Here is an 11,427-nt window from a genome sequence, read left to right on the forward strand (position 1 = left end):
CTTCTAAGACTTTTCACATTCTAGGTTCTTGAGTCTTCATGTTTTGTCTTTCTTTGAGCTCTCTCACTTTGCTTTTCTTTGGCTCTTTTGATTTCTAACTTTTCTTTGGCTTTTCATCTATGTCCTCATTTTCTTCAAGCTTTAAAATATCATCTTTAAATCCATGCTTTGACTCTTTTAAACTTCATTTGATTCTTGTGAGCACTTTGACATTGCTTTCTCATATATGAGCCCTGAGATAATATTACTCACACAAATACATTAAACTCCACTTGTTTGTTAGCATCAAAACAAGATAACAAGATTTTAAGCCTCATAAGGCCAACAACTCTAACTCTCAAAATATGCTCAGATGACATATATAGAGTTTCCTCGGAGGTTTCCACCCATTTGCCCAACCACCAAACGTTCAAAATTTCAAAATTTTAGAAAACTGCCATAGACAGCCCAGGTACCTCTCGTCAACGAACACAGAACCTCGTCGACGAGACTAAGAAGACCCTTCATCGACAATTACAGGGCTCCCGTCGAAGATGCTAGAAGTCTGAAAATTTCCTGCTCTCGGTAATTGTTCATCGACGAACCCTCATTGACGAGCATAGGCTCCTTGTAGACGAGTCTTGTTGTGCTACCCCCTTCATGTTTTTCCTCCTTCCTTCTTTGCTTATCAAAATAGAAGTATAAGAGTCATAAATAATAGGTCTAGTTAAATCAATTGCATATCTCAGGCTACCAATAATGCTATTGTTTCTCTTGATTAACCACTTCATTTTCATTTTTAACAAGAAATAAGTGATTACTTGAATCAAAAGGAGTAATAACACGCTTGCAATTATTATAGCCATATTTATTCAAATTTTTTTCAATGTAATGCGACTGATCAAGAAATATACCATCACACGATCTTATAATTTTGATGCCTAAAATAATATTAGTCTCACTTAAATCTTTTTTCTCAAAATATTTTTTTAGCATTGTTTTTTGTTTTATTTATACAAATTTGAACAAAAAATGAGCAAGTCATCCACATAGAGGCAAATAATAACATGCGAATCTCCAAGTAAAATAGTTTTGGATTCTTTAAAAGGAGTATATACCTTAAACCAAAATTTATCATAACAGACATGCCTATTAGCACTTGAGTCTGCTTACCACCCCTCAATATTGTGGACCATATTTATATCAATAAGCATTACCACAAAAGGTTCCTCAACTATATTAGATTGAGGAAAAGGCCCACGTTTGCGAAATTTGCAAATTCGAGCAATATGCCCACTTTTGCCACAAATATAACAAACATTGTTGTTTTGCTTGTAATGATTATAAGGGGGTCCTTGGTTAAAATTCTTTTGATTAGGGTTACCCCTATTCATTTTGTGAGGTCTATTATTATTTTTCATATTTCCCTCGTAGTCTTTAATTAAGGGTTTTTAGGAAAAAGACTATTTGGTAAAGTATTATGTTCGGAAGCCATTAAATTTACCTGCGGTATAATTAACGTTATTAGTATTACCATATTCTTGCAAAATTGTATCTTACCCTTTTGCCTTCTCTTCTATACGAATTCGAGTGATCAAGGTTTTAAGAGACATATCTTTCCGTCTCATGAAGTGGGCTCCTTTAAACCAAAAAGGCTTGCTGAGATCTCCACTGTTTTCACTCGATTTCTCAAGGACTGTAGGCTCCATACTTTGAATCTCCCTAAAATTGTTAGGAAGTTTAATAAAATGAAAACAACAAAATATTAAAATTAAACACAAATAAAAAATAAAAATAATCAGAATTCACAAATAGGCTGAGGCACGGATATCTCGCTCTTTTTAAGGAGATTTAAGCCCTCTGCGGTTTACTGGTTTAGCCCACGAATCGGTGTAGTAGAGTTTCTCAAGACTTATCTTCCTCAGGATACAACAGTCCGATTTGAATCGTACGACTCTCTCCAATTTTGCACAAATGAAGGAGTCCAAAGTTCCACAAAAAAAACATCTTTCTTTACTTGTCAAACTCTCTAAACTCAAAAGAATGATGATATGATGAGAATGAAGATAAAAGATTGCTATGATTGATGTGTTGCGCTAACGCCTCAAGGGTCTATTTATAGGCACAAAATGACCCTTTATACTCCATTTACTTAACACATAAGTTATGTATATATTAAGTAGATACAACCCTACATTCAAGGTACATTCATTAATTAATCTTGTGCATTTATAAGATACATGAATAAATGACCATAACCCAATCCAAGATACATCTTCATTTTTCCAAGATAAAACAATAATACACATTTTTTCCAAGTTAAAATAATAATATTAAAATACACTAACATTATATATATATATATATATATATATATATATTGTTTGTACTATACCATATACTATATTTGTATATCAATGTTTATATACTTATATATACATTATATAAAACTAACCATGCACACACACTATGTGTGTAACGACCTGCCTATTTTACTATATATATATATATTTACAACATACATAATAATCCTGATATCCTGCTAAACTGCAATAGTCATGATCAACTCGGACCCATGGGTGCTGAGGATAAACCTGTCATACATCTCTAATACCTAAGTAGCGGAAAACATAAATTACATACATGTCATATACAACACCAAAGACAATACCAAAGTTCTACTGAGTCTGTCATATATATATATATATATATATATATATACAATCATCCATAAGAAGACGAAAAAGTATCCTAGGGTCTCAAACCAAAAACTCCTCTGACCCTAACTTAACTACTTACCCTTTTGACAGGGTTGCTCGGTCAACTTCTACTGCTACAGGGCTGTATCCGCCCTCCTACCTAAATTTCTTGAAATGTTTATAATGCTAGGGTGAGACACTTCTCAGTTAAGGAGATAAACTAACATCAGTGTGTGACATGAGTAATATCGTGTCATAATCATGAACTGTACTTATTTTTATAACATGTAAAACTACTTGTATAATTTTTGAATAAAACATGATTTGACATATCGTAATATAACATACTAAATTTCTGTACATGTGAATCATCTTATATAACTGTACCACACTGAAATAATACCTAGGATGGATAACTAGTTGGTGTTATGTCTTACCCCCCACATGACAGGGTTGTGCGGCCCAAAGGCGGGACCTAGCAATGGTTGGTTGGCCACGCTAAGTTAACATAAGTCTGTAAGTACAATGAGCTTGCCCCACCTGGTCCGGACTGTCAGTGGGACACCTACACTACCATGAAGTCACATCGACTGCCATCTCCCACACTCTATCTGAGATGTGTGGTAGTACTAACATAAACATAGTCTTGAACATATAGCTACAGTACTGTACTTCATGAAACTAAACTAAGCCATTTGGGTTCTAATAACATATAATACATTTTATGATACTGATACATAACTATTTCATATTTCATAGAAATATCTGACATGATCATATTTTCATGAATTCTGACATAACGTGCATATTTATGGCATTTATGCCAACATAAATCACGGCATCTACATCGGCATATCATAGCATGTAAATCACGGCATCTGCATCGGCATATCATATCGTATAAATCACGACATCTGCGCCGGCATATAACATAACATAATATATTGAATATTGATATTTTTGTACTGCTAACGTATTATCTAAAAACCATAGTTCTTGTACTGTTTTTATGGTTTTTTTGAAAACTGTTATAACATGCTTAGTCTGGGAAATCATAATATTTCTGTATAACATAATTTACATGAAAAATCATACTCATGCCACACAAATGTGAATATTGCTCTAAATATAAAATCTGAACTGAAACCATGTTTTATGCTAAAATGTATAAAATTCATTTCTCTGTTCAACAATAGTATTCACAAACACTGTATTATATCATACGTAATTTCTGAAAATAGATGTTATATGATAATAAATAATTTTATGAAAATGCTGACTTAATTTATCCCCTTACCCGACTTACTGAGAAGCCCACAATCTAACCTAAAACTATGCTTGCAGTATTCCCAGTTCAACATCCTGAAATTTATATTTTCTCCAACAAAACTTCAATATTATTCCATCTACTACACTTTCCTCATTCAAAAAATACCAAATACCTTATAAAACTTAAAATAACCAACTTACCCAAATTTTGGGATGGTGCCCAAGTTGGCCTAACCAACAATCTACTCTGGCAGACTTGACAAGAATCTTGCTAGAAGTAGCGCGGTAGCTTCCGATCGTTGAACTGGCGAGGAACGAAGCCAGAAACCTAGAGAGAAGGTGGGAGAGATGAAATCAAGTGAGAGAGAGAGAGAGGGAGAGTTTTGCATGAAAATTTCTCGTTGAAAACCCGAGGTTGGTATATTTATACACCTGGATTCGTCGACGAGACACGTCATCTTGTCGATGATGCCAAGAAGGGAGTTCGTCGATGAACGTCAGGCCCGACATCACCACTCTCGGTATATTTTCGTCAATGAGACATGTTGCATACGATGAACTAGTGAAGGAGTTTATCAACGAGACAAGAGGGTTCGTCGACGAACCCTACTTTGTCCTCTTTTTGAATTTCTTTTCCTTCCACCTATTTTTCTCTTTCTTTATTATTTAATGGCTATAAATTTTCGAGTCTCTACAATGTGCATGCTCCACGACTTTTTATTTTTTAAAATTAATAAAAATATTATAAAGAAAACAAGAACAAAAATTATAAGTATGAGAATATTTTAGAATAGTTGCAGAAAGTTATAGGAGTATTTTGAGATAATTATGAGTAGTTATAAAAAAAAAAAAAAATTGACATTGTGAAAAGGGTATTTTGGAATAATCATTGGTAGTTATAAAGATAAATTTGATATTTTAGTATTAGAGATAAATATATAAAATATATATATAAATTATTTAAATTATTTTATCCACAAATATTATTATTTTTTAAAAGTAATAAAATATAATTTATTTAGTTAAAAAATATAAATTTATTTAGTTAAAAAATAAAATGAATATTATAGTGTCATAAATCTCTTATAATTGCATGTACTATTTATGAATTATTGGTAAGTAATTTAATATATTGTTTTTTTTTTTAAATTCGTAAATTTTTTATAAGTTCCAATTATCTTCATAAGTCCCCATGATCTTTAAAAAAGATGAATTTGAAATATAAGAAAATTTAAACAAATCTTTAGAACTTCCCTTTATCTTCTTAGCTCTACATTATCTCTTTTAAAAAATAACAAATCTCGAAAATTTAAGTGATAAATAACATAGGTGAATTTCTTTGACGTCTCTTGAAACTTTGCTATAGAATATCTAATCTTGGTTAAATAAGTAATAAACTAAATTCTAATGATAAATATTATAAACAAAAAACTATAAACCTAAACCACTCTCAACATAAAAATGGTTAATTTATTTCAATTAATTTATACTCATTTGACTCAATTACATATTAAAAAAAAAGTTAATGATCTTCTTATTTAAAAATTATATTTTGTAAAAAAACATTAAATTTGGCCTTAATTATCATACACAAATATTTCAAAATTTATTTTTCATCTAGTAAAATTTTTAAATATTTATTCTTTGTTGTGACAGGTGCAATCAGTTCATCATGTACGTAAGAAAGTGAGGGCCTCAACGACCCTATTCATCTTAGATTCCCAACCATCAAAAAATAAAATGCGCTAAATATTTTTCCAAAATTTCTTCTAAGAGAATAATGCCTTTGATTTGTTTGAACATACCTTTTACATGTTTATAACTTGATTAGTAATTCATTTTTGAAATTTTCAAAAAAAAGTTATTGAAAATTTCTACAATAAAAAAAATTCGTATTTGCAAATGAAATCACATGGAGACTGAAAAATGAAGAAAAAAGGATCGGCATTACATAATGTTATGTGGGAAGGAACTCATTTAATTTATAAAAAAAATGGAATTGAAGATCCAAATGCTTAATTTGGAAATGGATCCCAAAATCAAGAGCTATTTTGAGGGAGATTATGAAAAGAAAAAAATCAAAGATGAAAGTAATTAATGAGTTCATTGTTACCATATAAATGGTATGGTACTTATGTGGACTTAAATAAAGTCCATTCCAAATAACATGAATGGACCTAGAGAACTAGGCATAGTACTCATCAACATTTATAGCAACTAATAAATTCATACGGATAAAAGAAAAGAAAGATTCTTGGATTATATCGTCGAAGCCTTGTGAGGAGATATTCTTAAAATTGGTTTAAATTCTAAAAAAAAAAAAATCTAATGTAGTAAGGCCAAAAAAAAAAGGTAAGGGTCATTTGGTACTATTGTCAAAAATTACAAAAACTAAAATGAAAAATAAAAATAGAAAACTAATTATAGCTAGAAACTAAAAATTAAAAACTAGCAGTCCGTTTAATTAATATTTTTAAAACTAAAATAAATTGAAAGTCAAATTGACCGTTTATTCATTTTTGTTCTTGAGTCAAACAAAAATTAAATGCATGATTGTAATAACAAAATGCAAGATAATACAAATTAGAAAATGGTATAATAAAAATAGAAATTAATTATAATTATTTTTTATTATTATACATTAAAATCAATTTTTAATGTTACAAGAACAATATTGTTGCGCATGAAAATATGTCAAAATGATTTTTGAATAATTTTTTTTATTTTAAATTTTTAGAAATTTTATGTACGTTTTGTTTTCACTATAATTTAAATTCACATGGTCATTTCATTTTATTTTAATTAAAAAAAATTTGTAGCTTATAATATTTAAACTCAAATTCAATTTCAAGTACTATAGCAATAAGTTATCATAATAACTAAAAACCTACATATCTAATTTTCAACTTTTTCCAAAATTGATAAACAAACATAAAAAATAAGGGCATAACAAAAGTACCATTATAATCACTTATTCACTACATAGCAACGAAGAGAGAAAAGAGTCATTCATTTAACCAAATGATGTGAGATGTGATTTAACAAAATTGAAATTGTGTGAGATCTTTAAATACATAAATTATATTAATTTTATCAAAAAAATAATTTTTGGAAGCATGAGCTTTGTAATGTTCCATTAGTTAGACTAATATTTTAATGAATTATCGAGTCCATGGGATGTGTATTAGAATATATATATATATATATATATATATCCAAGTTTTTCAAAAATAAAATAAAATAATAAGAAGCTATTGATATTTAGGAATGAGAATGTCCTTTGATTTCAAAATCCTACCCAAATAAGTTATTGGATACGAAAAAGTGCAAAAATATGTTCAATATAAACTAGCTAAAACTAGCGATGAACAAGCATATTGTGATGAAATCTTTAAAGAAAATTGAACAATAAGATATTCAATCAAAAGAGTACCTTGTGCCCCCATGGGCATGGCGCGATGGAAAGACATCAGCAAGTAAGAAGGAGCATCAGGGGTTCAATTTCAGGTAGATATACTCATGGAGCCAGCGGTACCTGTGGATGGTGAGAGTTTATTCTGTGAGCTAGCGGAGACCGTGGATGGTGAGAGTTCACTCTATGAGCCAGTAGGAACCGTGGATTGTGAGAGTTCTCTGTGAGCCAACAGAGATCGTAGATGGTAATGGAGATGTGTCCCGGGGATTGAGTTGGCCGAACGTCCAACTGATGTACAGAAACCGTGTCCACATTCCGAACTTTACCCTGATCAGCGAGATTTGGAGGCGGAGGACGTTGAATCGTAAATTTGGTACAGCACCAGGGGGTCTGAAAGACTCGTTGGTGGTTGGAATTCCCATGTAATAATAATAAATAAATAAATAAGTGCTTTTTGGGGGAAGGGATTAAGCGTTTCAAGTTCAAGAAAATGAAAAAAAAAAAAAAAGTTGCTTTTTGGGGGAAGGGATTAAGCATTTCAAGTTCAAGAAAATGAAAAAAAAAAACAAAAGAAGAGGAAACAATAATGGAAAAAGAAGTAACATGCAAAATCATATATGTACTTTTGGTATTTCTAAAATGAGAAGGTGCATATAATCGCAATTTCGAAGAAAAGTTCTGAAACAAAAAGATTCAAGACGAAAATAGCTTCTGAAAATTTGAATTTTAGTTTGGAAAGAATAGTGAAAGATAAAAAGGTTTGAATATTAGTTAGTGAAGAATAGTGAAGGATAAACATGCTATGGTAAAATCTTAAAAAAAAAAAAAAAAACTTGAAAAACATGATATTCAATAAAAACACCCTATAAAGAAGAAGAGAATCATGATTTGTCTAAAGGAAAATACCAAAATAATAAGGATTCTAGAGGAAATGGCTTCTAAAAACTTGAACATTAGTTAACAAACAATAGTGAATGACAAAAAAAAAAAATGAATATTAATTGAAAAGAATAGTGAAGGACAAACCTGTTATAATAAATTCAAACAGTTGGAAAAAAAAAATTCAATAAAAGCCCCCTTTTAAGAAGAAGAGAAGAAAGCGATTCAAGTTCAATAAAAGGGAAAAAGAAAATAAAAATAATATTGTTCCCAATGAGATGTATAGAGAAAAAAAAAAACATAAGAAAAGGAAGCAATATACAAAAACTACTATGCAACTTTTCCAATGAGAAGTGGCTTTTACTTGACTAATATGAAGGAATAAAAAATGAGTACAAGAAGAATTTAGAAAAAATGAACTCCAACATTTAGAAAAAATGAACTACAACATTAACCTTAACTGTGAAATTCCAAACATCTAAAATTTTATGAGGAATCTTCTCATAATTGAATGATACTCGGAATTAGGTTAGAGAGCAAGTATTGCTGGGATATGAATCCTGCCCAAGATCAAATAATACGCACACAAATAACACACAAGATTTATGTGGTTCGGTCAATTTATCCTACGTCAACGGGAGAGGAGTAACTTCACTATAAATGTCACGCCCCGAACCCATAGATGGGTCCCAGGTGTGAATATAGTAACCTAACTTTTATCTGTATCAATTAAAACATACATGATATTACAACGAATGAGGGTCCAACCCCGTGGGATACACATACACCCTATACACATTCACAAACACATCCAAACTCATCAAATACGCAGCAGAAATGTTCTTTCTATACGTACATCATACCATACCAAAATCTATACAAAATTATAATATACGTTCCCAAAACACAGTACATACTCAGAGTGTTTACAAAACCCAACAATGACAACCCGGTTACAAAACACATACTTACATAGGTACTAAACGCAGCTAACCAATACCTATGCTTCCGAACGTTAGGATGCTAGTTTCGACTACCCGAAGGACTTGAAAAATATTTGTATATTTGGGGTGAGACACCTCTTAATAAGGAAGAAAGCAGGTTATATCAGTGTGTGACATACAAGTGCTATTTTAACATAAAACATAATACAATACAATTCCAGTATTTTCATAATTCAGTTCCAATACATACGATACCAAACATACGGTCAGCGTCGTCACACTCAAGCACCTGATACCCTGCAATAACCAAAATCTCATAGCGATATCGTTGCTAGTACAATGTCCACTCACACCCATCAGTAACGAACCTGAACAAATAGACGATATTTCACACCCTCAGATATAGAGCCGGACATTCTCGCCCACGGTAATTAGCCGAGACATGGCGTCACATTCGCATTCGTTGACGATGTTGTACTTTGGATGTAATAACCCGGAAGATTTACATAGTGCCTCGTCAACGAACACAGGAAGTTTGTCGACGAGCTCATAAAGAGGTCTCGTCAACGAAGCCATGCCTCGTTGACGAGAAAATACCGAGAGAGGTTTTTGGGCAGTCTGAAATTCATCGACAAGGAAGGAGAGTTCGTCAACGAAATTTCTTAAGGACTCGCTGACGAGATGACGTGTCTTGTCGACGAATTCGACTCTATAAATTGCTAAAACTCGAATTTTTCACAAAATTTCAGCGCAAGTCACCTCTCTCTCTCTCTAAAACGCACCCCTCTCCTTCTCTCTTCGATCCCGACTTCGTCTCTCGCTGGATCGACGATCTGAAGCCACCATGACGCTCCTGGCAAAGTTTTCTGCAAGTCTGCCGGAGCGGATCATCGGTAGAAGTGGTTTGAAATTCATCCCAAATTCAAGGTAAGATATTTTTTTTAGAATCTGCTTTCCCTACAGTTATAGGAAATGTAGTATGTAAGAAAATACTGATGTTTTGTTCTGGGAGATGTCACTTTCAAGGTATTGAGTGGAGAACTTTACGGGTATAGGGTCAGAGTTCAGTGAGAGTTTTTTAGAAATTAGGTAAGGGAAATATGCTATGTTAGGAGATTTTACCTATATTATTAGAGATTTTATATGCATGTATAACAGTTATTATGTAGTTTTATAGAATAAGAGTATTAAAGAATGTGTGGTCTGAGTAGATATTATCTGATATAGAATCTTATGCAGTTTTTCTCAGAATATCATGTTATATAGTATATACGAGCATATGTACATCTACAGTTTTATTCATATCGGTATATATTTAGATATTTACACAGACAGATATATATACATGTACAAAGATGTTTACTCAGATCAGTATATACAGTATTTACGAAATGTCATGTTTTCCTAATGCCATAAAACTCAATTTATATAGACAGTTTATACAGACATAATATATAGTTATAACGTCAAGATTCTATAGACATGTTGTTTAGATATTACAAGATTTATAGTACAGAATTATAATATTATGGTTATTTTGAAAACATGATAAAAACAGTAAAGATAATTATAGTATATATATATATATATATATATATTTATTTATTTATTTATTTATATAGTATTAGATCCCTAATGAGATATTACAGACAGATACAGTCTACAGAGCACGTTACCGTTGCTATATACATAATATAGTGCAACCACATATCTCAGATAGTGTGTGGGTACCGTCAAACCATGCTTAGAGATGATGATGCTCCCCAGTTGGGTTGAGGGGGCTGGTTTGACGAGGTAGCAGTTCTAGTTCCGTGCTTAAGAGTGGATGTAGTTTGGCTAGACTGAGATAGTGTAGAGTATAGTGACTTACCTGGAGGGCCGACTAGCATTAAGTCCTACCTACGAGCTGCACAACCCTGTCATGAGGGGTCAAATCATGATATACAAATTTTCAAGGAAAAGCATAGTTATATATATGTATATAGTTTTACAGCATTTAATATATATAGTATGATATTAGCAGTACGAAAGATAGAAAGTTCAGATGATACAGTTATATTTTAAGCTACGATTAACGTAAAATTTATTTATATTGATTTGCTAGTTTTACAGTTTCAAATGTTATTATTATTGATATGCAACTTGGGCGCCACACACTAATAATAACATATTTCCACTTACTAAGCGTCAACTCATCCCATCATTTTAATATTTTTCAAATGAGCCAACTAGGCGAGCAGAT

Source organism: Malania oleifera, chromosome 6, assembly GCF_029873635.1.
Source record: "Malania oleifera isolate guangnan ecotype guangnan chromosome 6, ASM2987363v1, whole genome shotgun sequence".
In the NCBI taxonomy this organism is placed as follows: domain Eukaryota; kingdom Viridiplantae; phylum Streptophyta; class Magnoliopsida; order Santalales; family Ximeniaceae; genus Malania; species Malania oleifera.